General features: G+C 37.6%; 1 long non-coding RNA gene across 5 annotated transcripts in view; it reads left to right on the top strand.

Annotated features, from left to right (window-relative positions):
- LOC119508587 overlaps positions 1 to 24846 on the top strand; it is a 133769-nt gene extending 108923 nt beyond the window's left edge. For 4 of the 5 annotated variants that reach the window (XR_005211503.1, XR_005211501.1, XR_005211500.1 and 1 more), the window contains 3 exons: positions 11055 to 11405; positions 21178 to 21340; positions 24262 to 24846. This is a non-coding gene — a long non-coding RNA (uncharacterized LOC119508587). Of the gene's footprint in view, positions 1 to 7791; positions 7876 to 11054; positions 11406 to 21177; positions 21341 to 24261 lie in introns of all 5 variants that reach the window. The other variant, XR_005211502.1, reaches the window with a different exon arrangement.
- Positions 24847 to 25503: the final 657 nt, after the last annotated feature.

Here is a 25503-nt window from a genome sequence, read left to right as displayed (position 1 = left end):
TTGAATAGAAAAAAGTCACCTTCTACATCTACTGTTTCTCCTGTGACACTGCTGATGTTCTTCATGTTGAATGATATTAAAATTGAAATTATATTTGATACCATAGAATTAGTCTTGGTGAATTCCTTCTTTGTTCTTTTTTAAATTCCCTTTTATATAAATAGCAATTGAACAAATAGTGGATTGGGGACATGCCAATATTTTATTCTCCTTAAAATTGGAGAATGGTGGTGACTCAGAAAAATGTGCATCCTGGCTTAGCATGAACAATAGCAGTGGTTGTGGCTGCATTCAGTGTAACTCATGCCTAACCTTCCAGCTCAGAAGACAATATGCTCTCAGTTGTATTTGACAGGACCTAGAGACTTAAGTTGTTCCTCAGGTTAATTTGGAGGAAATTGCGGGCAGATACCCTGTTCACCTGTCATAATTAGATTCAACAGAGCATTAATGTCTATAATCATAATAATAACTCTTGGGAACATTAATAAACAGTGGAGGCCGTTTTGTTTTCATTCCACAAAGGATGATCTTTTTGGAAATCTTGCTGTGCAAGGATGACTCAGCTCTTGTCTTTCTCTTTTATGAATCAGTTATTTGGAAAATAATATAAATTACAATTACAGTGGTGAGTTACAAGTATGGACATCTAGCATGCAGTACTTCAAGCATGCAGAAAAGCCCTGCCTTACCATGGACACTTAAGTCAGCTGATGATGCTATGGAGGCAGATGTTACGGTATCATTATAACCTGCATATGTGTGTGCTATTGTGTGCTGGATACATATTCCGTTGCCTTCACCACTGGCACTGACCACAGCTCTAGTTCTGCCAAATATCTGGAAAGGGTGGAATGGTAGTAGTGTAAAACTTATCACCCCTAAAAAATAACTCAAAGCACAAATAATTCAAGTTCTAGAATATACCATGTGGTTGAACAGTTAAGTACATGCTGGCTTTTGTTTTCCTTAACTTATCTCACATGATAGTTTTAGTTCCCCAAATAGATTCTTATAGGTGTAGTCCCAAGCAAAGCTTCGAAGAGTGAGAAGTGTGTTGGAAGTTCTCCACCCCTCTCTCCTCCCCACCCTCAGCATTACTGCCTTTATGTTGTGTCCTCTTTCCCCTAGCAGGACACTGTGCTCTAGACCTACCGAATGTGACCTTTCTGGTTAGGCAAATCTGGTTAGAATTCCAGCTCAGTACTTACTTGCTGTGTGACTTGTGGCAATTCCTTATCTTCTAGTTTTCTCATCTGTGTAGCGCTAAAAAAATAAAGGGTGATTGTGAGGATTAGACAAATCAATATATTAAAATGTCTTGCATGTATTAAGAGTATAATAGCATATTAAACACCATTCCCTTTGGCTTCTTGTTCCTCATATCCCATAGTCAAATTTTATCTACACTCTCTGGGGCTTTCACTTGTAATTTTAGAGATGAAAAAGGCTTTTAAAATGATCTAGACTAGAGGATTTCAAGGCATGGCCCCTGCCCTCCTTTGATTAGAGAAATGCATTTATCAATTTCAAATAGTGAGATTTTATAAGATTCAATTTTGGAAACAAAAGTATTCTGTTACTAAGAAAGAAAAAAAAAAGATGTTGAAAAGTTGCTATGGCCAATGCTTCATTTTATAGATAAGGAAAATGAGACTCAGAGAGTTTGACAGATTACTGCCTTGCTTCTTCTACCCTGCCAAGTTGCTGGACTCTTTTCCTTCTTTGAGCATTTCCTTTCGACTTCTCTAATGCCACTTGACCTGACTCTACATTGGACTCTACCATGTGAGTCTTGTTCAGTAAAGATATTTTTAAATTTGAAGTATCCTCAAAGTCTCACAACTGTTTTTGCTTTGAAGCCCATTCTGTGAATGTCAACCTCCAATTCTTTCTAAGATATTAACTATTGCCATTTTAAAAGACTTATTCAAGTAATACATAAATATGTGCTGCTACACATTCAAACAATGCAGAAGTATATTGGGTAAAATGTGAAAATGCATCTTCAACTATCAGCCTGCGCCTGTGCAAGACCAACTAATTCCCTATCCCACCATTGAAACAGGTCAGAAGTTTAACCTATAGCTTTCCAGATATTTTTCTGTGTACCTTCATACATTCACATATAGTTTTAGTTTTCCACATATAAATAAAACCATACTCCTCATATTGTTTTGTGACTTGACCTTTTTTCTCTTACTAACACTGTAAAGGTGGTGTTTCTAAATAAGTACATATATATATCAGCATCACTCCTAAATATCTTCATAGTATTTCCATTATATTTCATGGTGTGAATATCTCTAAAAATGGACAAGTAGATGATCTCCTTCTTCTCTTTTTCTTTATACCATTACAAATACTCTTGCAATGGATATTCTTGTATTTATCTCCATTCACATATTTCAAAGTATTTTCCTAGAATATACCTGAAGTATTCCATAATCAATTTAAAAATTTGATAGATATAGACAAATTGCCCTCCTAATTTCTATAGTTATGTTTTCACTAGTAGTGTATGAGACTATACAATTCCTCACACTCTCAACCAAAACAGAATATTTGAGCTTTTATTTTTTCCTTTACTATATTGTTTATTTTTACCTTTTAAATTTTTCCAACTAGAAAGACTAACATGCTATCTTATTATTTTATTTTGTAAATCTTTGTTTCCTGGAGAGGTTGAATGTTTTTGCATGTTATTTCTATTTGATTTTTTTCTGTAATTATGTGTTTATATCTGTTGCACACTTTTCTATTAGGTTGTGTATCATGGCTTTTTGTGTTTTTGGACATGAAATAGTTTGTATTGTGAATAAGGGAAAAGCACATTCAGTAAAACTAATGTATAGTCCTTAGAAAACATTGTATTATGTGGCCCTGTCAGTAAATACCCAGTCAAATTCCAGTTAACCTTAATATTAATTTGGCTAAATTTCTTAAGAATAATTGCATCATTAAACTTTCTAATCTTTGCACCTATTAGTCTTGATTTTAAAAACCTTTTTAATCTGAAGTAATTTCAAATTTATAGGACAGTTGTAAAAAACAATACAAAACCCATACAGAGAACCCCAACATACTCCCCACACAGTTATGCAAATACACCAACTTTTAACATTTTGCCACGTTTGCCATATCAGTCTATGTATCTATCCATCTGTGATGGTTTGAAGCTATATGTACCCCAGAAAACATGTTCTTAAATTTAATCCATTCCTGGGGGCATGAACCCATTGTAAGTAGGACTTTTAATGGGGTTACTTCAGTTAATGTGTGGCTCACCTCAATCAGAATGGGTCTTAATCCTATTACTGAAGCCCTTTATAAATGGAATGAAATTCAGACAGACAGAGAAAGCCACAGGAAGGAAGTAGCTGAAATTCAGTGGTCCCTGGAAGAGAACAGAATAGCCAGGAGAGGCCACCATGTGCATTACAATGTGACAGAGGACCCAAGGACTAATGATTACCAGATAATAAATTCCCATTGTTTAAGCCATCGCACTGCATGGTATTTGCTTAAGCAGCACAGGAAACTAAACTCTTATCTATCTATTAATCTATTTATCTATAATTCTATTTTCCAAACATTTGATAGTAGATTGTATACATCATGTACCTTGAATACTTAATTGGGTTGTCTTTTTCTTATTCATATATATCTTCTTTGTATTTTTTGGATATTAAACTTTTTTATGTTACATGTATTTTTTATCTTAGTCCTTCCTTATATACATTACATTTTCTCTTAATTTTTTGTTTACCTTTTAACTTTATGTTCTCTTTGATATACAGAATTTACATTTCCATGCAGTCACATTTGTTCATCTTTTCCTTTATGGTTTATGCAGGTCCTGTCAATACTTCCTCCTTAATTCAAACACTCCTCCCCATGTCTTTTTCCCGCTCTTGTCTAAGGCACTGTCCCCTATTTCCAGGACTACTGCAATAGCCTCCCAACTGACCAGCCAGGTTCTACTCATGCCTCTCTATAACCCATTCTCCATACCTCCCCACTTAAAATTGCCTATCAATATTATTTCCTCTGCTTAAAATTTTTAAGTTGCTTCACATTACATTTAGGATGAAATCCAACCTTCCTACTCTGGCTTACAAAGTCCAAATCTTATATGAATACAATGCTTCAGCTACATAAGCATTAAAAGTTTCTAAAAACAAACTAAATTGACTCTTAGCTTGCACTAGTTTTTCTCCTTGGACATAGTATCCCTTCTAGCTCTTTGAATGACTTGCTCCTTCTTGCCATTCAAATCTGAATTTAAATGAATCTTTTCAGAGAGGATTTTCTTAAAAAAATAGCCACAGTCACTCTTGATTACTGTACCCAACTTTAATTTTCTCCATAACACACATGTCACTATATGATCCTTTTTTTTTTCTTGGTTGGATGTTGCTTGAATGATCACTCTGTTATCTATATATCTGCCCATCTACCTATCCATCTATCCATTTGCCCTTTTATTCATTTACTAACGTACCTATCTATCCACCTGTTCATCCATCCATCCATCCATCCATCCATCCATCCACCCATCCACCCATCCACCCATCCATCCAACCATCTTTTCTCTTGGACCTTATGATTAATATTTTACAAAATTATTGACTGCCATTTAAGTGGGGCTTAAGGGAGGAGTAGAGATAAATATATATGATCAATTGCAGTAACTATATAATTTATCATTCAAACCAGGACACTTTTGAGAGTCAAATGGAACACTACTCATAATTACACTGGACAAGAGGTGTAAACTGGGACTGTCTCAGGCACATGGTTACTCAATTATCAAAAGTTCCTTTATTTAAATTATAGCAGCTTCATAACATTTTAGTATCTGGTACACTTTTTATTGCTTTATTTTTCATTTAATAATTTTTTTACTACTTTAATACTTTTTCTTCACGTATCCTTATGTTGGGCTTTTTCTTGGAATGAGCTACATTTGTAGCAGAAATTATGTTATTTAGGAACCTGATGTATGACATTTGGTCAGAAATGATGCAATTAAGACACAATATATCTATTTCAGTTTTTTCATCTCTTTCAGAGCAGTTAATGTTTTCTTCATATGGGTCCTGAGTATTTTTGTTAACTTTTTCTAAATTTTTTGATATTTTGTTGCCCTAATAGGAATGGGATGATGATGTTTTTTCAACTTTATTTTCTCAACTATTATTGTAGGTATTTAGGAGAGCTCTTAATATTTTTTTATTTATCTCATAAACACTTAGAGCCCTATTTTTTTTCTCTATGCTATTTGTGCTAGAATGTATTTGTGCTTGCCATAGAAGGTTGTATATTTCAAAGATGGCTGCAATAGCATCTCCCATTCCATGAGCTCTTCCAAATGTGACCCTGCCACTCCCCCACTGAGTCACCTTCCTTTGAATCTTGGCTTATTGACTCTCTTGTAACATTAGAATAGTAGAATGCAGCATAAGGGATGCTGTGTGACACCCAAAGCCATGAAGCATCTGCCTGGTTCCTCTGAAACACTTGTCCCCTGGCCGTTCCCTTTAAGGAAGCTCCTCAGAACCCAGCTGCCATGCTGCAAGGAGTCCAAGCCCCATGGAGAGGCCATGTGTAGGTGTTCTGGGTTATACTCCCAGCTGGACTTTCACATCATCCTAGTTCAGGCACCAGACTGTGAATAAAGAAACCTACAGATGATTCCAACTCCGGCCATTTTAGTCATTCCCAGCCATTTTCTCAGCTGAGGCCCCAGAAGTGAAGGATCAGAGATGAGCCATCCCCACTGTGTCCTGTCCAAATTCCTGTTCCTCTGAATTTGTGAGCACTAAGTTTGGGCTAGTTTATTACATAGCAATAGGTTAATGGAACACTTAGGAAACAGTACATAGAAGGAGTCATAATGTCTTTGCAATTTGTTAGTCATAAGACTTTCATAAGTTCAATCAAATTTTCTTGGACTCAAGTATCCTTATTTGTAAATCGAGGACAGTGCCCTTCTAAAACCACAGATCATCAGTGAGAAGCAAGTGAGAAAATGATGTGGAAGTACTTTGTGAAAGTGCACATCACTCTCTGCAGACATGAAGTGCTCCATAAACATAAAGACTAACTTTTGAATCAATTTTGTATTTTTTTCACAGCACAATTTTGGTTTAACGATAATGAAATATGGTAGGATCTTATGTTTGAAATTTTGTATTATATAGTCCAAAACAAATAGATAACAATTAAACTTTCTGCTATGCATGAGAATGTTGGTAGAGGCATATGAAATTGTACTCTTGAGCTCCAAATGAGTTAATTAGCAGCATTTGCAAACTCAGAGAAGGGGCAATTCAGGGATGATAATGGGCTTAGTACTGCTATTTAAAGTAATGAAGCATTTTCTCTGCTTTCTGGATTCATTTCACCAACTTATTTCCTCAGTAGGTCAGGTATAGATTTGCAGCAGAGTGGAAAACATTTTCCAGGAATAAAACAACTGACTCCTAAGCAGCAGCTGACTTAACTTCTCTGAATAACAAATCACGGTCTGATAATGCCTAAATTCATCAGAGTTCTGTCACTGATATTCTCAATCTCTTCCTAACCTTGCTAGACCCTTTATAGTTCATGTTTCCCCAACACTATTTTTGAGAGTGTCACTGTACTAACTGTGTAACCTAGAGCAAGTTACTTAAATTCATTGTGCTTTAGTTTCCTTGGCTCTAAAATTGGGAAAACAATCTTAACTACCTCATGGAGTTGCGAATGAGGATTAAATGAGTAAAATTCTTAAAAGCAGGCCTTGGCACGTGGTGAGCACTCAATAAGCCTCGGTATTATTAGAATTTCTGCCGTACAACAAGTTTTTCCCTGGTAACGATAATGAACACATTGCTCACTTTTTTTTTCTCATAAGCCAAGCCTTAGTCCAGAATTTCCAAGTCTTTTTAGCTATGAAGAGGAAACAATTTTGTTTCTGATGTCTGACCCTTTAAATTTTGGTCTCAGAATGAGAAGAACTAACTGAAGACACCTCATTGATCTAGAATTTTATATGCTTTCCAAAGCATTTTACATTAATTAATTCATTTGGATCTCCTAACAAGACTGTGAAGGAAGTCCGTCAATTTTCATAAGCCCAGTTTTACCAAATTGGGACACTGAAGTCCAAATGGCAGAGAGGATGAAATGCCAGGGTTTATGACTCCCAAGCCAGTGCTCTTTCAACTATGCAAGGTAAACTTCTGAGATCTCAGTGGAGCAGTTGAAACCAATCTATATATTTATTTTTATTAACTAAAATCCATACTTTATTCAGATTTCCTTAGGTTTTACTTAATGTGCTTTTTCTAGTCCAGGATCCCACATTACATTTAGTCACTGTGTCTCAGGCTCTTCTAGGCTGTGACAGTTTCTCAGACTTTGCTTGTTTTTGATGAACTTGACAGTTTTGAGGAGTACTAGTCAGGTATTCTGTGGAACGCCCCTCAAATGGGATTTGTCTGATGTTTTTCTCATGATGAGACTGGGATTCTGGGTTTGGTTACATGCTATCGTTATGCCTTATCACTGATGCTATTAACCATGGCTGAGGTAGTTTGTCAGTTTTCTCCACCGTAAAGTTACTCTTTTGTTCCCCTTTCAATACTGTACTCTTTGCAGTCCACACTTAAGGAGTGGGGAGTTATGTTCCACTTCCTTGGGGGCAGAGTATCAGTGTATACTCATGCCTGGCTACTACATAATGATGTTTCTTACACAAGTGATTATAGGTAACTATTTCTTCTCTATCTTCCTCTTTCACAGATGTTTGTGATCAGCATATATTCCCACTTACTGCTTACTGCACAGCCTGTAAATTTCAGCAAGAAAGATCCATTCTCCAGGCAGGTATTACACCAGTTGGGATATTCCTTCTCCACACAGTCCCCACACGTCACGACCCCTCAACAGGGAACATCATCCAACCAATTATGTATATTCTTTTCTAAGTTCAAAGGCTTAATGATTTCCCTGGGTAGACCTGGCCAACAATGGGGAAAAGAGATCCTGGGCTCAGGGAATCACATGCTATATCTCTGAAACATGACAAGAACTTTTTCTTCTTGATACATCACTAACTGACATCCCTTCAGAGAAAAGCATATCTTTATGTGTGGTTCCCATTCAGTATTGAAGAAATCCAGATATGTCATACCTGACTCAAGTTAAAACAGAAACTGCCAAAGAGTATCTTATCATCACCGAGGTTTTCTTTACGATCTAAGATCACTGCATTAAAAACAATCAAAACCACTTGTTGGGAAAGCTGCATACTGTGTTTCTCCAAGATAAATCAAGGCATCGGCCAAAATGGCTTAAATCTTGAAGATGATTGCCAGAACCAGGATAATTAAGACAAGCTCATCAACTTCTGTGCAACCCAAGTAAATCAGAGCTAGATAAAGAATGTGTTTGACCTTTAGAAGAGCAGTGAGAGAGGTATCTCACACTCTGTTTCCACTCTGTTTTCATGTGAAATTTTCTCCCTGTGTGTATAGTAGATGCTATTGGTGGCCAGCCCAGATCCCCTACATCACACCCATCCTCTGGTCACTATTTCCTGGTAATGGCTCTTAGTTGCACTCTTCTCTGGAGAATTGTCCTTGGCTAATGGTAGCTGTCTTATCAGGAAATACCGGGAGATTATGCCTTCTACCACTGTTCTCTTTGATCCCGGGAAGTCTGCAGTCACTGACTAACTGATACTGGGATATGAAAGCCTACTTCCTTGCACTAAGGTGGGACAATTCCATGACAGCATTCAACCTCCAGAGCTCCCCCACTTGAACAGGCTGAAGCTATACTTGGAAACCATTCATTTGCTTGGCCTCTTCCCTTGCCCTATCTCACTTGCTTCAATTCCTTACAGGTTTCTCCTGAGACCACTCTCAACAAATAGCATGTACAAGAAACTCGGTTTCAGGCTCTGCTTCTAGGGAACTTGGTGTAGAAACAAAAAGGTTCTGCTCATGTCAAATACAGATGTAAAGCTTGATGTTTATATTGTTTTCAGGAAGAAATGTAATCACGCTTGAGGGGTTAAGGAGAGAAACAACATCACATACCTGGGAGGCTTCTGCCCTCTCATCAGCTCCACACCAATGAGTCAAGTGCATAGTTGGTTCCAGGCCCCTCCCACTCCTCCTTGGAACTGCTGGGTCTCAGCATAGCACGCAGTCCCAGTGACTTGTGGGAAGGAGTCGCACCAGGCTGACCTTCATTCTCCTGTCCCCTTGGATTTCAAATGAATAAAATATACATGTATTTTACAGATAGGGAAACTGAGGTTCAGAGATGCCAATCAGCAATGTCACACAGCTAACATGCAGCACAGACAGGACTTAGACCCAGATATGAATCATTTCAGTGACTATGCCTCAATTTATAAGAATCTTCCCAACTCTCCTAACAGCTGAATAAGTTACACTGTGATGGTACATTATTTACATATAAAAAGTTCTTTCACTGTCACATTTGTTCCTTAGATCTTTCCAACAGCCCCAGGAAATTGGTAGAGTACATATTGTGATCCTCTTTTACAGATGTGGAGGCAGAAGCTAAGAAGGGTGAAGTGACTTACCCAAGATCATACGGGACTCAGACTCAGGTGTTGCAATATGTTATACATCCTCTTCTAGATGCAGCAGTTGGAGGGAGCCTCTGAAGTAAGATTGCCTGGGCTCAGAGCTGGGATTTAGTCACTTTCTCATCAGCAACTTTGGACAAGTCCACTCTGGGACAGTAGACTGAAAGGCTATTTTTGTGACTTAGCCTATTAGTTGCCCTTCATGATACTGACCTCTAAAATCTATAATGCCTTCTTACACAGGAGGAAAAAAAATCACGTCTTTGTTTTTCATCCTTGGCAAATATGTGTGTACTTTTCCTGAGTAAATAATAGTTCTATTATGTACTCACAGTTTCCGTTTATGGGCAGAGTCATGGTTTAAGTTAAGTCCATCTCATAGGGGTTCATGTTCATTACCTTACCTTCCCTTTTACATTTTGTTAAAGTCCTAGAATATTTCTCAGGAGTCTTGGCAGAGGCAGTTAAGTAGTGCTATAGAGGCTGTCACACACACACACACACACACACACACACACACAACACACACAGAAAAATCTGGTGCTGTTTGAACCTCCGTCAAAGGGCCAGGACCATGTGGCATCCAAATTCACGTGCAAGTGACATGCAGTTAGTGTTCATGGGAGTCAGCTTAGGCAGCTCAGCAGGCTGACCCTGTGAATATGCCCACGTAACTCAGAAAACTGATACTGAAAATCAATGTAAGCGATTTCTGTTCAAGAAACTCATAACTACTCGCATCATCAAACTTGAAATGATCCTTCAGAGCCTCTTTTATGAAGGAGGCCTGCAGGCCTTCCCAAGCTTCAGTCAAACATTTTCTACTCAATGATGGCTCTGGCATGCAGATATCAGAAAATACTTGAATAAATAGAGTTTAATGCCACTCCCTTTTTTCTGTGGTGGTTGTCAGGGGGAATGAATCACATGCACTTTGTAATATCCATGTCTTGGTAATATGCCAGGATTGCCCTTGACTATCCTGAAGACCATAGGGGAGATAAAGTCATAGCTAGATTATTTTGTATAAGGAGCAAAGGGGATTCCTATAGACGAGGAAATCATGTAATTATCACCAGCACTTTTAATTATCTTATTAGTTGTATTTGGTAGAAAATATCTCCTGAAGAATTCCTTTCTGTCCTTCCTATTGTCTTTATTCAGATTTCACTCCATCTCTCTGTCATTTTATACTTTTGGGGAAAGAATTTAAACCAAATTGAAACTTGTATCAAACCATAAGCACCAGACTAACTTGCACCAAAGACAGAGCAATCAATATTTATTTAGGGCACAGACTAGATGAAAGGCTTTTCTTTTTTCTTTCCTTTTTAAAAAATTTCAATGCATAGGCTGGAAATGAAGTCTTTTTCCCTCATCAGAACACCAAAATATTCTCAGAAATGAACTGAACTATGTTGATGATTTTTTTCACTTCTAGGCCTGTATTTAAAGGGAGTGATTGGGATCACTGCCTGGGGCAGCCGAGAAGATACACCTTATTCCTTGAGATGCTGGGAAGACTATTCAGCTTTTGGGAGCCACTTGAATTTCCTGCTGTTCGCCCTTGACTTCAGAAAGCTGATTATCTGAACCTTGGATGACTCTTCAACTCTCCTGGTGTTGTATTAGTACCTGTGAATTGTGAAGTCTAGGCTGGGAAACTGTTAACCAATCAAATCATTTGTTCTGTGCACTCCAATGAACTCTTGAAGCTTATAAAGCAGATTAGGTACACCTACAGTTTTCAGGAAAAAAAAGAGGAAAAAGCAACAGCTCCTATTTTCAAAAGGTATTGTAGAAAAGCACACACTCTTCTCTTATGCTTGGATTATTTAAAATAATTACTAACACCTGCACTTTGCTTTCACTGAGGCAACCTCAATTCTCTGTACTAGGCAAAAATAAACCCCAGGACCATTTTGCACATTGAAATTTGCAGGGAAATGAGATCCTTTATTCAGCCTGACATTTCTATTAGCGCTCAAATGAATGATAGCCAAGTAGCACACATCAGAGCCTTCCAGTCTTAACTAAATGTGATAGGAAATTACTCCTGAAACTTTAGGGGACAATTCTCCAACCCCCACCTCACTTCCATATACCAAAAGTCTCACTGCCATCACCTATAATGATTTTAGCTCAATTTGTGCCAGGGATAAAGATTTTCATTTTAAAATAACAATAAGACATGGAAATTATTGAGTACTCACTATGCACCAAGGTAAGCACTGTATATATTAATTTATCTACTTTCACCACAACCCCATGAGGAAGGTGCTATTATTCCCACTTCACACAGGAAGAAAGTAGAGACATAATGTTTTACATTCCCTGAGTATGTAAGCTCGGTGAGGGCCTGACTTGTTTTGTTCACTATTCTATTCCCAACACCTAGAAGAAGGCCTTGACATGTAGTAGGTGCTCAGTAAATACTTGTAGGATGACTCAATGAATGCACAAACAATCTCAAGGCTGCATAGCCAATAGGAAGGCAGAGCTGTGACCTAGACTCAGCTGTCTGACTCCGATGCCTGTGCCCTTTGCCAACCTACCACACGGATTTAGGCGGTGTGGCTGCACTGCCACCTCGCTAAGCTCAGAAGAGGAAGATGCAGCTGCCCTCTCATTGTCATAGCCTTACAAAATCACTTACCACAGCAGGGCCAGTTTTAGGACCTTGTAGGGCTGTTGTTGCCTCTTTTGTTTGGTTTAATATAAATAGTCTGGTGAACTGAAGAAGAAAATGGTAGCTGAACCACATAACCTCTTTACAGCGTAACACTTACCTCTCTAAACTCTAGTTCCCTCATCTGCAAAATAGAAATAATTACATTTACCTCATATGGGTATTGTGAGGCTTAAATAGAAAAATGCATGTAAGACCTCTAGTACCAATGTCTTGCACACAGTTGGCATCTAATAGTAGTTTACTTTTTCCTTCTCCCGTTGAATCTGAAGCATATCACCCCGTTTTGGTGTAGGCAACAAAATTCTCTGCTCTCTTCCTTCCACACAAAATGTGGAGGTGAAAAGCCTGAACAAGGACATTCACCCTAGGATATAGAGGTCAAAATGTACTCAATTTGTACTGACTGTTCCCCTGCAGGTAAAATGTTCTCTGGCAGATATTTCAGACAGAATGTGTGTAAAATATTCTGAGATAATTCAGGCATTCATGGACTTGGAAAAAAAGCCAAACTGACTGAGGGGTTGTGGTTGCTGGAACAGGGCCTAATTAAATAAGTTATGAAACGCCATAGGTAATGTGCTACGGCCTTTACTGTTTTGAGGTTAAGGAAGGCAGCCTTTCAGAACTGTTCTTAAGAAAAGGTGGGATTACAACTAAGCATTACAAAGAACGCAAACTTTAAGAAAACCTGGAGTCAAAAATATTTATCTGAGAATATCTCTAATGGGATAATAAGAATGATGTTCTAAATTTAATTGAAATGCCTTTGAACTTTTTCCTTGAATACTACAACGGATCCTGCGTGGGACTGAAGAAAAAGGGGAGGAAGGTGCTGGGGGAAAAGGAGCAAAATGGGAAGCATTGAGGCAGGGCTTCTGGGGCTCACATGAAGAGTGGGCTTACCTGCGTTGTCTGACCCTGGGTTTGATGCTCACCCCAGCTGAGCCCTGCAGCAGGTTATGTTTTTGAAATGTAAACTTTACTTTTGAAAAAGAGAAGAAAAAGTTTGCATGTTGAAGCACATGCAGCAGAAGCCTCCCACAGATCGGAGCTGCTGGGAGTCCAGCTCAGGCAGAACCGAGGCTACGTAGAGAGCTTAGGCCTCTGAGCTTGCAGTTTGTCGAAGTCTAAATTCAGAAGAAACCATTACATCCCAAACAGGAAACTTAGCCAGAACTGCAGCAAAGTTCCCTCCCCCATTTCCCTGTTTCTTCGACTACCAATAGGTTTAGCACCACTGTTTAATCTTTGTACATTGTTTGGAGATTCGAACAACTGAAAGAAGGCCTTTAGTGGAATGTTTTCCCCATAAGAAGAAGTGTAATAAAACCAAGTTTAGGGATGGGAGTTTAAAGAGAAAACTAATTTGAAGTCCCCTTTGTCCTCTCGTTTTCTTCTTCCTCCAGGGCCACATTAAGTAGCCAAGTAAGGAAGGATGTGAGCTGTGTTTATATCTCATTTCCACAGCTACTTTGCATGCCTTCCTTTTGCCTGACATCTTCTTTTATTTTTGTCTTTGTTTATCCTTTTTTTCTATTCCTGCTATTTTAATTTCCATTCCATTGAATTCTGCTTCAGTCTTCTTTCTTTCTTTCTCCTTTCTGACTGATGCATTCATGCAAGACTTTTTGAGATTGTTGGATTTAGTGACACCCGTTCTTCATTCCCTCACCCCGTGTTAAAATATTTTATTTTATTTAAATACTAATTTAAAAGAACATTGCCTTGGAAAAAAAAATTTTTTTTCCATTAGGATGCCCTTTAGAATTAATTTGATAGAGATCAGGTTGTGGCAAGATGAGAGCTGTGCAGCCCAGTACTGGAGATCTTGGTAGATCCCAAGCAAAAGTAAAATAAATTTGTCCTCATTTAGTTTGAGTACCATAATAGTACTAGACAAGATTGAAGTATAATTCATAGTGACCAAACATGATTTCTGTGAGGACCATAGCTGACTAAACTGTCAGATCTGACTTCATGACATGATTATCGGGTTTAATTAGAATTCTAAGATCTTCCTATTACTCCTGAGTCAGTCCTGAGTGCCTAAAATCAACTTTAAATTTTTCATGCATAGTTAAACCAAACAAGCATTTGGTTTTTTCCTATTTTCTAGCATTCTCCTCCTTCTATAACATATTTAGGGAAGTGACAGTAATGCAAAATCCATAACACAATCTATATAATATAGCTTCAAGGTATATCAGTTATTTTACAGCCAACTGTTTTGGGGATTTATGTTCTTTTCTCTTCCCTAGTAACCCTGTTGACTTCTTTTTTCAACCCATGCTGGCCTGTTCATTCATTCTGCAAACACTTACTGTTAGCCTACAAGGCATTCAGCTCTGTACTGGGCATTGCACAGTAGTGAATAGATAGACGTGGCCCGAACATTCTGGAGTTTAGTATCTATTTGTTTCTTAAAGTGCCTTGTTTCTTAACAGGCTTTTAATGACTCCAAGGAGGAAAAACTTGAGGGCTGAAACATTTTGGCTAGTCAGAGTATGCCTTGAAATGAAATGAAAAATTTATCAAGCTATTAAAAGTATAGGGTATGAAACATTGGATACTATAAGATATTCCACAAGTAAAACACAGATGCAAGCTTTGAGGACTATATGGCATATATATACACATACACACAAACAAACATTTTCACTTTTTCTCTAGTTTTGAGTTTGATTTTACTTTTTAATTTTTCTTATAAAGGTATAATTTACATACAATAAAATGGATGGATCTAAGTTTTCAGTTTAGCAAGTTTTAACAAATGCATGCCCTTATAAAATCCACAGCCCTGTTAAGATAGAGAATATTTGCATCACCACAGAAAGATCCCTTCCCCCTATCTGGTCAATTTTTCCCTTCACCATCCCAGAGACAACCACTGTTCCAATTTCTCTCCATTAAGAGATGAGGTTTGCCTGTTCTTGGGCTTCATATAAATGGAATCAGATAGAATGTGCTCTGTGGTTTCTGGTTTCATTTGCTAAATATAATGTTTTTGAGATTCATCTATGTTATTACATGTATCAATAGTTCTTTATGATTCAGACAGTATTCCATTGTATGGATATACCACAATCTGTTTATCCATTCAGTTGTTGATAGACATTTGGATTGTTTCCAGTTTTTAACTTATAATAAAACTTCTTGTACGAGTGTGTTTGTGGCCATATGTTTTTCATTTCTCTTGGGTAAAGACCTAGAAATGAGATTTCTGGATCATAGGATAGATAGGTTTTTGTTTAACTTTATTGGAAACTGTCAGTCAATTATTCAAAATCTTTGCACCTAAAATGGTACATTCCCATCAGCAATGTATGAAAATTCCAGTTGTTCCACCTCACCATTTGTATGCCAGTCTTTTTTATTTTATTCATTCTCAAGTGGGTGTGAAATGGTATTTCATTGTAGTTTTAGTTTGCTTTTCTTGATGACTAATGATCTTGAGTACCTTTCCATGTTCTTATTGGCTATTGGTATGTCATCTTTTGTGTAGTGTCTGGTCAAGACTTTGGTTAAAAAATTGGTTTCTTTGTCTTTTATTGTTGGTTTTATGAATTCTTTACATATTAGGGATGGAAGTTCTAACTTAGAAATATTCATATGAATATTTTCTCTCTCAGTGGTTTTTTCCTCATCACCGTTCTCCCCAATCTATTGCCATCCCCTATTTACCTCCATGTTTCATCCCCAATCACTTCAGACATTTGAAGTAGCCAAGGTAACAATTCAATCTTTTTTGTTGTTGTTGTTGCATCATCTCTTCCCTGAGGAACTAAATATAGAATGCCTTTGCTAGTTAAATGGAAGAAAGACCAGGGCATATAAAGGAATAAGGAGATAAAATTTTAAATGTTTTCCTATCAACAAAGGTTGAAAAAGATATTTTAAAAAATGAAGATAGAAAAACATCCACACATTTATAGGCAAAGAACAAGAAGAGAGTGGCAAGAGAGAGAGAGAGAGAGATTGAGATTGAGAAAAGAATGCCATTAACAGAGCCGTGAGGATGAAGAGGTGGAAGAAGATGAATCAAGGAGAAAAGAGGAGAAGTTTACTTAGGAAATATGCTTGATACTTTTCTGAGATAGGTAAGAAAGGAGGGATGAGAATACAGAAATATGCTAAGAAAGAGAAGGAAAGTTGTGGGATGTCCTGTCAGATGGCTTTGGTCTGAGTAAAGTACAGGAGAAATCATGTGGTGACTGAGAAGTGTATGGGTTGGGCTGGGAGCTTGAGGATCATGGATTGCAGTGGAATGTCCACAGGAGATAAGAGAAAGGACTGTCAATCAGAAATTAAGAGTGATGATTTGTAAGGTAATCAGTTGTTTTGCTGGCCAATCTGTTATAGCTCACTATTAGAAAAGGAGGGGAAAAGAGGCAGAATTAGGTATTGACAAGGTGGGCAAAAAAGGACAAGACGGTGAAGAATCTCAGAAGGTGGAGACCACCACTGAAATGGCAGACCATAGGTCTATCTTGAGGAAGGAGGAGTTCAAGTTCAGAGGAAAGCCAATGGAATGGAAAAACAGAGAGCTCTTGAGAGCAAATATGTTAAATGATGTTAGAATTAGTCTGCTGATGGGAAATCATGTGACTTGAAGCCTATTTCTTTTTCTATGGGAATTTTTACATAGCTATGACTGATCCAGCCTTTAGTCTGCGATTGTGGGCATCCTGTTTTTCATGAGAGGAATCAGAAATCTGCTTTTGTTACCATACCCGAGAAATGAAATTGTTCTAGAGTCTACGAACGCCAGGTCTCTCTATACTCTTTCGTATACAGGTCCATTTATTTTATGAAAATTCAATTGAGTGTCCCTTCTTAAAATTGATTCCTTCTAGCTGGCCACCTCGTTCTTGTCCTTTTGAAAAAGGTTTTCTCACTGGTAACTGTGTTTTACATTTGATGCTGCTGAGCTTGCATATTAAATTTACTTTTACCTTGCAACACAGCTCTGTATGTCTTATAGAAAATGAGACACTAAAAATAGAGGGAGAAACAGAGAGTGAAAGCAAGACATCTGGGATTGTTATGAAGCACTAGATGAACCAACATTATCTCATAATGAGCCCCAACCAGAGTGTTGAGAAAGCTCATTTCAAAACTCTTGATCTCTTTTACGTTCTTCATCTTCATGTCTTAACTAAAATTTGCCAATAGTCTTGAGCAAACTTCATCATCCACTTGCAGATTCTAATCTTCCTTCAATTTTGTAATAAATACACTCAATTATTCTGCCAAAACACAGCTCTCATGAAAATAAATTTAATAAGAAGGAAAGTGACAGGAGGAAATTGAACTTACCATAGCTCTGGCTTGGTTTACACTAGACCCCACTATCTGATTTTTCTTTAATACTGGTTGAACATGCCAATTCAGTCCAAAAATATTAAAGATACCTTGGATCAGTGTTTGGCATAACAACTACAACCCAGTTGATTGCTTGGTTAAATATTTCCATCCCTCAGACAGTGGATATTGTCATGTAAACCCAGATTTGCCATCCTATTTTCTGTTTGGCCTAGGACAAGTTGCTTAGGCTAACCTTTTTGACAGTTGTATCTAATCTTAAAATTTTAGAATCCAGGAATCCAGCTTCAATCATTCTTCCTTTAAATTGGTTGAGACCAATGGGGTAGTCTCCTAATCTCTAGAAAAGGGCATGCTCTTGTCACTTCATGCAGGACTCAGTAAATTGTACTGTTTTAATTTAATGATACTGAGGGGGAATGCAAGGTATAAAAGTCATTGCCCTTAAGGATACAAGCATCTAAATGGGGAAGCAAGAAACATATGCGTGGAAAAACAGTTAACACAGCAGATTATTAAGTACCTTATTTAGGCTCCTGAAAAATATGTTTTACACGAATTCAGAGGCAGAAGTCAGTGTGGGCTGGAGAACTCGGGAAATATTTTGGGAAGGGATTGAGGCTGGAAGATAAAATAGGATTCTAGGAAGAGGTCAAAAGTGGGGAGGACGATCCATTGTACAGTGAGGGACAGAGGTGAGAATATGCATGGGTACTTGGGAAATTATGATTAGAACAGAGTAAATAGAGAGCAGGGTTTGAACTCAGAAGTGAGAGATGAGATTGGAAATAGAGGGTGGAATAAACGATGGAGGATCTTGAATGTTCCAGGGCAGGAAATTTGGAGTTTGCCTTATGAGCTATAGGAAACTATGCTTAAGCAGGAAAGGGATATGATACACTTAAACCCACTTTCTATTTGGTTCTCAGTAGATATCTAAGATTGCTGTTAGCCTGTCTTCCATGTACTAAAATTTTTATTTACTAGATGGTAATTACTAAATTATTTCCTTCTATTCCTGGAACTAGATGCATCTCTAGATCCATCTTCTTTTCTTTTCAGGGTATGTTCATTTACACTTTTCAGGACATTTTAATCACAATTCAGAACCTTGAAAAGACACTACAGTCTCTGTGTGGTTGTTGGAGATGTTCCGGTAAGAACATGTGACTCAATGGTCAGTTATTAAGCTGACTCAACAAATCAGTAGCTGTGAAGCTTTATGCACAGAATCCTAATGCTCAGTATTTAGTTTTCCATTATTTATTATTTTTTTCTATAGAAAGCTCTTTTTATATCTGATGGACATTTTATTGGCAAGGAATGGGTCAATTTTCTTTTGGTGCTGTAAAATGCCTTTCAGAGAGACGATGCTAGTAAGACTCAGATGGCCCCACTGAAAACTGCTTGTGTCCCAGAAGGATAGGGTAGGCTGGAGATGGTTGTTCATGGGGAAAGGGGTTGAGGGGAACAACCACACACACTCTTTCAGATCTGCTCTTTCCCAAGCGACCCAATACAGGAAGTTGCAGAGATAAGCCACCTCTTGGTGTCAGCTAGAGAAAGCTTCCCTTTTGTTTTGACAGCCCTGTACAAGCCAGGTCACCACTGCTATATTCATGGCTTCACAAAGCCCTGCTTTCATCCTAACTGGAGGCCGATCTCTATTCAGGACCTTTGTTTTTGATGAACACCAAATAAAAGGAAAGGGATCTGATGTTGGCTGCGTCAGGATAGGCAGAATATGGAGTGGAAGCCTCTTAGCCCCACATTCGAACACTCTTCCAGCCTAAGCAGTGCCCCTTGTATTTGCATCCCCTAGTTTCTCCCAGCTTCGGGTTCCTGACAAATGTTAACCTTGCTCTATTTGTGTAATCTGTGTCCTTTGCTGGATTGCCTCTTAGGGATTAATAATACTGTGTTATTTAGCAAAGGCACTATCTGAATAAATTGGCCTGGAGGTGCTGGGAAAATTATACTGTGCAAGCACCCACTTTTTTTGTGCATATACAATCTATCTATCTTTAGAATTTTACAGCTGTGTGGGATTTTGCAGGTCATACAGTCCAGTCATCCCCTTTCACAAATGAGGAATTAAGGTTTAGAGATGGCAATCAAGATGGTGATCAACCAAGTGTCCTAGTGTGCTCTGGTTTGAGAGGTTTCCTGGGCACAGGGCTTTCCATGTTAAAAAATGGGGAAACTCCTGGGCAAACTGGGACTAGTTTGTCACTCCAGCAACCAATTAACTAACTTGAAGTTTCACAGCAGTTAATGACACAGAGCACACTAAAACCAGTGCTTTCTGACTTCCGATACAAGGCTCTTTTTTCATGACAACATAATCTTAATATGTGGCTCTATGAATGAGGAAATATTTTGGTTCATTATGCTGTCATGCCATAATGATCACTGTTTGACTTTATTTATGTTCTAGGATGTTTATGAAACTTTTCTCCATTTTCTGATTTAGGCCATCTTATGCCTAAGAACTCAGTGTTAGAATATACAATTTGTTTTTTACCTAATTTAAATTTAGTAATGATAGCAGGCTATTTCTGTCTTGACCTGATGGAGAAAAAAAATCAATGAAGAATATTGAGGATAGCCAAAAAAAGTATTTGTTCTGGAAATTAGTTTGCTATCATAGTTACTGGATCTGAATTATGAGATCTGGATTAAAGGCATAGGGTAGTGGATAAGAATTCTGTATTAATAAAAATCAGGACTCTACGGCAGTGATGTCAATTGACACATGTAGCTTTCAAAATCTCGTTACTCTTTTAGGCACAACCCCTTGTGATATTGGCAATGATAAGGGTGAAATACTTAACCCAGGCTGATAAAACTTGCTGAACCTGTGTTAAGACTGACTTTCACATCTATTACTTAAATATTGGTGACCCATTGGATTCCTTTTAATTACAGATTTCTCCTCATGCTACATGCTCTCTGGAGGAAAACTCATTCCGGCTTATGACTTCACTTATTATTTATAACAAAGTCAGCAAAGCTATCGCTTGTCTGCCACCACACCTCTTGCCTGTGCCATTAGGACACATTGCTGATTTGTCCTTGCACTCAAGTTTGATTTGGCCTCATAGTGTGTCTTCAATCTAACACTACAAACTGATCAGAACTGGTAACAAAGGTGAAATCCATTCTTGGACCCACACCCAGATTAAATCCAGATTTATATATCTAGTCCAGACCTCTTCCAAACAACCATCTGAATGAATCCCTACCTAGAGGAATCGGGGACACCTTAATTTCAACACGTCCAAACATGCAATCCTCATATTTCCCCTCAAAGCAGCTTCTCCTCTGTTTTCCTTACACCAGACATTCAAGTAGACACCAAGTCCTGTACTTTATTCTTTCTGAAGATGTCTTGCATCTTTCTCCTACTCTATCCTTCTTGTCACTGTTTTATTCAGGCTCTTGCAAACTCTGCTTGCTGGTTTCTCACCTCCTTCTCTTCTCTTTCCATTGCTGTAAGAGGGAGTTCTCTCAAAGCTACAATCTGATTATGCCATTCCTTTCCTTACAGATCCCTAGAATGGCTCCATGGGTGGCCTGCAGAATAAGATTCAAACATCATGCTCAGCCTTTAAGATCCTTCTTCATTTGGTTTGCATCTATCTTTCCAGAGGTGCTGACTTTTCCTCCTTTTATAGATTTGCTGCAGTTTTGACTCATTTGTCTTTCAAAAGGTAACTGATTTGTTTCATTAATTGAATCTTCATTTATTTATACTTTTGTTCTCTATTTTATTACTATCTTAATTTTCCTAATTTATTTGAATATATTTTCCTTTTTAATCTTGTTAATTTGAATACTTAATTTCTTTTCAGTTTTTCATATTTTCTTACAAAAGGTTTAAGCCTCTGAATTTTTTTCTGCACTTTTCTTTGGCCATATCCTATAGGTCATGCTTTTGTTGTCATTCAATTCTAAATTGTTTAAGCCTGTGGCTTTTATATTTATTTTACTTGGTATTTCTTATAGAAAGATATTTAACAATTTTCATGGGAGTGGATTGTCTTTTGAATGGATTATTTTTTACTACCTTTTTGTTGTTAATTTATTATGCATTACAGTTAGGAAAATGTGGCTGAAATAAATTCTGAATTTTGAAATTTATTATTTGTGTGAACAAATAAATGGCCCATTTTTGTAAATATTCCTTGAACTTAAGAAGAATACACGTATTAACTTAAACATATTCATTGTGATTTTCAGATCTTTTGGAAAAAGTTTTTTCAAAGTTACATTTTCTGAGGAAAGATACAAGGGCATGCTACCCAAATCTTTGTTTAGTTCTCAACCTTTAAGTGAGTTTGGCTAGGTATTGAATTCTAGGTTCATAATGATTTTTCCTTAGAATTGTGATGATATTGCTCCTTTGTTTTCTGGAGAACATATTTACAGATAAGAAATTCAAATTATTTGATACACTTTTCTTATTGGTACATTTTTTATATCTGAACTGTTCAAAGATAATTCTCTTGATTCTTTGGGTTCTGAAATTTCGCTAGGATGAGTGTAGTGGTTTTTAGTTTTTGTTTTAAATTTGGTGTTTGCCTTTTTTTAATTTGAAGATCTGATAAGGCATTCTACTCTATTATTATTTTTTATTATTTCTTTCCCTCCATTCTCTTTCCTGATTTTCTGAAACTCCTGCAAAATGGATCATTATGCTTCCAGATCTATTGCTCATGTTCCTTAGGTTTTCAACCACAGTTTCCACCTTTCTTTCCTCCTGCACTATCTTTCAGCAGACAGTTCAAATCAATATGTGTACATTTTGCTATTTGGGCCTTCAATAGAGTGCTATCATATTTTTAACTTTTGAGGTCTCCCTTTCTGCTATTTATCACAATTTTTTTCTTTTTTTCAAAGCAACATCCCTTGAAAGCTGGTTGAGGAAACTAATTATGCTTATTTTGTAGTTTTATTTAATTTCCTTTGATTACATAATTTCCCCAGGGATTAATTCTTCTACCTGTTGATTTTAAGCTCTTATTATTATATTTGATATTTTTGCTGTTGGTTTTCCTCAAATATTTGCACATTGTGCTTGTCTGTTCCTAGCTGCAAATGTGTTTCCTAGCCCAAATGAAAACCACTGTTCACATAACACTAACACAGGTTGTGATTACAGAATCCCTAGTTCTGCAGTGTGTGGCGGGGAAGAATGCATGCGTGCGAGCATAAATGCCAGGAGTCCCAGTCCCTCACAGTAACCATAGTTTGTCTGTAGACTGCTCTGCTTCTCTAGCTTCAGCCACACTGGAGTTTCCCATGCCCCACTCCCACTTTGGAGAGCTATCCCTCAGGACTTGAGCCCAGAGAGTCAACAGGAGTCTCTAGCTCTAAGTTACCACACCCCTCACAACAGGGTGGATACTGATGTTAATGTTTTGTCATTATTTGATTAATCATCTTAACAACTGTCTTCATCCTGCTCTTTCCCCTAGTTCCCACTGTTTCTGCTCTTTGAATTATTTTGGGGTACTGATGGGAAAATTTTATACTCTGTTTAACTTTCTATTCTTCTGTATTAGATTGTAGCTCCTTCAGCTCTGTTAGGTTTTACTTTCAATCTGATTTGAACGACTATACATCCTCCAGAAATTCAAGTGATGACATCTTTTTAAAATTTACAGCTCTGGTTACACACACAAACATACACACACACGTATCTGTCATTCTAATAAGTTTTTTTGGAGAGTAAACCTTTCTCTTCAGTTAGCCAACTTGAACTGGAATACTGACTCTGTTTAGGCCTTCAAATGTAACCAGGAATTCTCCATTTTACTGCTCCCTTTGTTGAAGAATTTGAGCAAATGTCTCAAGATCAGAGCCAGAAGTATCCTAGAGGCTAGAGCCCAGAGTCCTGTTCCTCACTCATGAACAACTGGTGTCCCTCACTGAGGCACATATGCCTTCTACCTCAGGGAGAGAATTCGGGAACCTCCTTTATCTAACCTCTTAGTGAAGAGAATCACAAAGGCTTAAACTTGTAAATATCTGTCTCAAAATCCACTTCACATTTCTCTCAGACAGCTTCAAGACCTTTATACAACAAGGGTTCATAGTTCATCTTTTTATCTCAGAGCTTCCCAGAAAGGTAGGCAGATTGGGTCCCCTCAAGAAACTTTATTTGTTGTAACACTTTCCATTTTACTAGCCTTTTACAGTAATATCACATTTGAGCCTCTTGACAATTCTCTAGTTAGATATGGAATAGTATCGTCATTTAATATGTGAGGAAATTGATTCAGAGAGATGTTTTAAGATGGCATGGTATTAAAAGATGGTAGACACTTCTCATTGGTACATATTTATTAGCATAGTTACATATTTTTGACTTAGTTTCAATCTCTGTGAGATTTCAAAATGTTACTATTTTACACTTTGGTAAAAATAACAATGGCTAATGTCTGAAACTAGTCCTAATACTGAGTGCTTACCACGTACTAGGCTCTGTTCTGAGTACATAACATATATGATCTCATTTAATCCTCACCACAAACCTATGAGGTAGCCGCTATTATTACCAGTTTTTAATTTTTGGTGTTTTCTAATTCATTTTATATCTGGGATTTTGTTCTACTATTCTTTTCTATAGCTGCTAAAGACTTCTACAGCCACATAAAAATAGCCTTTGACACATGGCTTAAGGAAACACCTGATTAAGTGTCACAGCAAGACAACTTGAACTATGTTCAACTTGGAAAATCAGGGCTGTCTATATTCATCACTAAACAGTATTGATAGGAAAACCTAATGGCCAAGGGAACATTTCTTCTTAAAAACACTAACTGTTTTCAGTAAAGTCAATTGGCCATTGTGGTGTGCTACTGTGGTGTTGCAAAGTGTTTATGGGTCCAAGCACATCCACCTTAGTTTTTAAAAAGTTGTATTCTGGACATTTGCACAGTGGTGTTTATGGAGACAGTATGCATTATTTGCAGTTGGTGGAGGTGGCCTAAGGGTACATCGACTAAGGAACAGAATGGTGAACTGTTGTGTGTGCATGCAATGGAATATTGAGCAACTGCAAGGAGTGAAGCTGGGAGAAACGCAACGAGGTCAGTGGATCCTGTAGACAGCATTTTGAGTGAACTATGCCAGAAACAACTATGCCTCACCAATATGGACATGGACTAACTACAGTGTTTAAACTTAGAATTGAACCTTAGAGCGCAGCTTATCAGGGGAATGCTTATTCTAATTGTCCCTAGATTGTAAGCTCTTACAGCAGTCACATCTATTCCTAATTGTAATGGCTATCTCCAGATTCTGAGATTCTGATCCCTTTGTGTATAGCCTGATCAATCCCTGGAACTTTGGGTATCTCCGTGCCACCTGAAACTCAGAGCTAAAACTCGGCTGATATGAATGTAGTAATAGCACATAATGTAACTGTTAAAAAAGCTGAAAAGGAGTCCAGACTTCAACTAGAGATATGAATAAAGCAGATGTGGTTAGGACTAGGGAAAATTGGGCCAAAGGGTAAAGGACAATAATGACTGTTTTAAAACTTCAAATTCTGGGTGAGACCAAGGGAAGAGATGTTTAGTTGGTGCAAGATCTATATTTCCTAAAAAATTTAACTCGTACAGTCTGTTCAAATACCATAATTACATGGAACTTTTAATAGAAAATGAGACGTGGTTTTTGCATAGATTAGTGTGAAATAGTGATACATCCCAAAGTAATTTGGACAGAGAATAAAAATTTATATGTAGGGCCCCCTGAGGAGCTGGGGGAAAATGCAGAGGTGTTGGGCTTCCTCACCTGGATTACTGCTGATGTTCTCCCAAACATTGAGGACTGGTGGTTTGATGTGCCGAGCCTTCTATGACAG

Source organism: Choloepus didactylus, chromosome 13 (genome assembly GCF_015220235.1).
Source record: "Choloepus didactylus isolate mChoDid1 chromosome 13, mChoDid1.pri, whole genome shotgun sequence".
Lineage (NCBI taxonomy): Eukaryota > Metazoa > Chordata > Mammalia > Pilosa > Megalonychidae > Choloepus > Choloepus didactylus.
Note: the sequence above shows the minus strand (reverse complement) of the source record. Positions and strands in the feature narration are given on the sequence as shown.